The following is a 4,329-nucleotide window of genomic DNA, read 5'->3' as shown; positions in this document are numbered from 1 at the left end:
GTCTTGCACGTCGCTGCCGGCTAGACCCCTGCCTGAAGGCCCGTCGTCCTACGCCGGCAACGTCTACACCGCGGCCCAAGGTTTGCCATCTAATCTCGTCATCTAAACCTAGCATGCTAGACGATGGAAGTGATGAGTTCATGTAGTGATCTAGGGTTTAGGGTTCATGTAAACATGTTGTCGCAGCGGCGCCTCCAGGGACGACCGCATGATGTAGAGAGCTAGTGTTGCACTTGGGCTATATCCACTGTACGAAACTTAACAGATGATAAATTTTCAATGTTGTGCAGTTTTGCGAGTTAGGCATGTTTCCACGAACGAACAAACCTCATTCACGGGGGATGAGAATGGTATTGATAAGGTGACTCGGAGTGATAGTGATAAAGATATTTTTAACGAAGATGATTACATCAGCGACAACGATTCGGTCTCGTCATATGCCAGCAAATGTTGAAAACGTAAGTGACGTGTATTTTGATTTCATTTTTGAGTTTGCAAAGTATGGCTGGGCTAACTATTTATCTATGTATACAAATTTGCAGGAAGATGTGGATGTTGACAACGTGCAAAATAGTTTTGCAGGAATCATTCGCAGACAACTTGAGCCAGGTTCGTTGATAGATGTTGTACATCCATCAATAGTATGGATTAAATGATAGTAATTGACATATATATGTTCATATGAATTTTGTAGGAGGAGTCAGATGGTTCTAGCGGTGATCACGATGAGGGAGGGATCAACATTGAGGAGGCTCGAAGGCAGCAGCACATGCTGGAGACACATTGGAAGGTCATGGCTATGACCTTTCGGTCGCAAGGGGATGCGTACATATTGTACAACAATCACGCCAAAGAGCATGGGTTTAGCATTAGGAAACAGAAGGTCAAACGAGGTGCTTCAGGAATGATACGATACCGGCGGTTTCTTTGCTCCTGGGCAGGGAGAAGGCAGAGCAAGTTCATAACCATGAAGGGCCGCAAGCGCGGGCTTAGACCGGAGACTCGTTGCGACTGCGGTGCACATATCGTGGTGAAGCTGGACAGAGAACGTGGTGTTTGGTTCATCGTGTCATTCGTGGATGATCACAACCACGCGATCGCTCGGCCCGACAAGGTCTGTTTTCTGTGGTCGCACAGATGGATTGGAGATGGCAAGAGGGCGGAGATATTGGTGATGGAAGCGGCCGGGATAAGAAATCATATAATAATGGACAACTTCATCAGCAGGTACGATTCGTACGATAAGTGCGGGCTTATCAGGTGGGACATTTATAATCTATGCTGCCGAGAGAAAATAAAACTCATTGCAAATGGTGATGCTGACACGACAGTTGGAATTATGAGGAGCAGAAAGGAGAAGGACCTTGAGTTTTTTTAAGTACTCCCTCCGTCCGAAAATTCATGTTGTAGCTACATTTTGCAGAAAACCCCTCTATCTTATACCGACAGAACCCGCAGTCCCCGTTCCCCTCCGACTGCGCAGCTCGCCCACGCTCGCTCACCCCCTTGTCGGCGACGCCTCGCAGCTCCCCCACGCTGAGCCGCGGCGCCGCTCGCCCGCGCAACTCCCCCGCCCAGTTCTCTCCTCCCTACCCTGCAAATCCTGCTTCCGCCGCGCCACAGCTCCCCCGCGAAGCTCAAGGAACGGCTTTGCCCCTTCCTTGAGTCCCTCGTCGCCATGGCTTGCGTCCTCCTTCCTTCTCCATGGTGAGCTCCTCCCTGCTGCCTCCATCCATGTCCGCCATCGAGCAGGCCATGGTGGCGGCCAGATCCACGCCTGCTCGTCAGGAGACGGACGCCATGGAGCTGTTCATCAAGGTCCTACCTTGGTGAGTGCTGACGCCAAGCAGGCGTGCTCCGCCGGTGAGTCGCTCTAGAAGGTACCAAATCGAGCTGAGTATGACTCCTTGGATGCGGTATGCCGTAGTGATTGGGGGAAGTGATCGATTATGTGCGTGCAGGAGCTTGAGGAGATGGGTGTGCCGGTGTGTCAAGATCTGTCGCTGGTGTGCTGTAAGGAGTAGAATTCTGAATTTAAGTTGGAGACAACATTTCTGAACCTTGTTTTATTCTGAATCATTTAAGTTGGAGTACTTTGATTGGAAATTCGTATGGACTTTGATTGGAAATTCTTCACAATCTGAATTTTCAGGTATAAAACTGGGCTTTACACAACTGGGTGTTTTCAGGTACTCCATCAGAGGAGCAGCTCTTCCATGGGGTCCAACAGCGTTTCCAGTCACAGGTATACGTATTATCTGAAACTATGTACTCCTCCTTGCGACGAGCCAGACGACACAAGCAAAGGCTCCCCCTTGCAAACTCGACGGCAGCGCCTGCTGTCTTCTTCGCAGGTCAATTCCAAGATGTTTAGTGATGTCAATTCCTTACTGCAAATTACTCCAAAATGTGGTGGATCCTGTGTAAATTGTGGTGTGTCGGGAGTAGGTCTATGCTTCATTTTTCTCTGAATTGTGGTGTGGTTGGTATAGAATGGTGTAGGCACTGCATTTTCAGCAGTTTCTGATCATGATCATGCATTATGCATCTACTGAATGCATCCAACGTTTTTGAAAGTAGTCTTTGACCATGACCATGATCAGCAGCAATTTAGAAAGAAAAATTCAGTAAACAAAATTCTGTTAGTCCCATCATTTAAATTCAGTAGAAAAATTCAAATCAATGTTGTTGTTGTACAGAATGCTCAACAACAATCAGTAAGATCTTAGTAATACTCATGCAACAATAATTAGTAAGATCTCAATCTTACTAAGATCTTCTTGCAATCTTTGTTTACAGCAGTACGAAGAGATCTCAATCTTACTAAGATCCTGTTCGTGGGCGGGTTAGTGGCTGTCGACCACAACCACCACCACCAGTAGCCGGCGGCCGAATCGGGGGCGAAGTGGACCAGCGCTGCGGCGGTGGGCGGCAGAATTGGGGGCAAAGTGGACCAGAGTGGCGGCGGTGGACGGCAGAATCAGGGGCAAAGTGGACCAGCGCAACGGCGGTGGGTGGCGGAGGCCCTGCTCGTGGGTGGGCGGCGGAGGTCCTCCTGGGCGGACTCGTCGGCGGTGCAGGGCCTGTTGTGGGTGGCCTCCTGGGCGGGCTCGTCGGCAGAGCAGGACCTGCTTGGGCAACGGGCGGCTGGCCATGGCGCCGCGCGGGCGACGGACGGAGGAGGAAGAACGAGATGGAGACTTATTTGTCAGAGCTTTAGAAGTTTAAGGGCTTTTCTGCAAAAACATCATTGTACTGTGCGTGCGACATGAATTTCAGGACGAAGGGAGTATGTGCTTAATAAGGAAGGGCGGCTGAAGAGTATGTTCTAATGCAATTTGAAGTATTCCATTCGTTTTAAAATAAGTATGTCAACTTCATACTAAGTTAAGACATTTATTTTGTTCCCCGCAAAAAAAAAGACATTTATTTTGTTGGGACGGAGAGAGTATGAGCCGAGCGGTGGATCACCACGACGGTCAAGCATGCACGTAGCCGGCTGTTTTTGATGTTATTTTAGATGGGTCTTGATGTAAGATCTCACGAAGGAAGAATATACTTAACCCAAGATTGATAAAGTAAGTCCAGGATGCTGAGCTCGTGTGACAATGACGCTGCCGATTGCTCCGTTGGCTCGTAGCTCACTGGACGGAGCGTGGGCTTGTGAGAATCAAGTCATGATCACTGTCACCGTGGTCCCGAACTGCCCGCCGAGCGATGTCGTCCATGAAACTTTATAGCGTCGTCAGTCGTGACGACCCACAGGAGGCATGCATGCGTGTGTGTGGCAGAAACAGAAACAGGGCTACGCAGTGGAGAAGTTTTACATGGCCTCATCGACGCGGACCGACGAGTGCCTTCTCAACAACTACGGCCTGTTTTGGGCCATGCTTGTACTGTATTTTACTCTAGTTATTTATTGACTTACACCAACGAGCAAACAAATCATTATCGATCGCTGCCTCGTCGCAATAAGTTGTAGTATGACTTGTGGTACGTACTGCGAGGCACTGGTGGCTTTTAAGAACCAGTGAACCACGACGACTTGGAGTACTTTCTTTTCCAAATGAAAGGTTAAATTACGGTCTTTGTTCGGATGCGCACACAACTACTCTGTTTTAAAACGCCGTGTATATTAGAGCAAGTTAATAGTACAGCTAGTTGCGGACGCGGATTTGATGAACATGGGTGCGCGCGCACCCTTTATGAATAGTAAATTCAAAAAATGCTAGAAAAAAATAAAAATATGTGAATTTATTTTTTAATATAGTCAACCGGTATACTTGTGTATGTATTTTCATGAAGAAATCACATCCGTGATAATCTAGG

At 48.3% G+C, this 4,329-nt stretch overlaps 1 long non-coding RNA gene across 1 annotated transcript; it reads left to right on the top strand.

The window, feature by feature from the left end:
* The first annotated feature begins 1,402 nt into the window (after nucleotides 1-1,402).
* LOC125523531 lies at nucleotides 1,403-3,337 on the top strand. The gene is made up of 3 exons (XR_007290283.1): nucleotides 1,403-1,880; nucleotides 1,962-2,354; nucleotides 2,800-3,337. It is a non-coding gene; the product is annotated as an uncharacterized LOC125523531 (long non-coding RNA).
* The last annotated feature ends 992 nt before the right edge of the window (nucleotides 3,338-4,329 follow it).

The sequence above is a fragment of the Triticum urartu genome, chromosome 7 (assembly GCF_003073215.2).
Source record: "Triticum urartu cultivar G1812 chromosome 7, Tu2.1, whole genome shotgun sequence".
Lineage (NCBI taxonomy): Eukaryota > Viridiplantae > Streptophyta > Magnoliopsida > Poales > Poaceae > Triticum > Triticum urartu.
The sequence above is the reverse complement of the archived record's forward strand: the minus strand, read 5'-3'. Positions and strand labels throughout refer to the sequence as shown.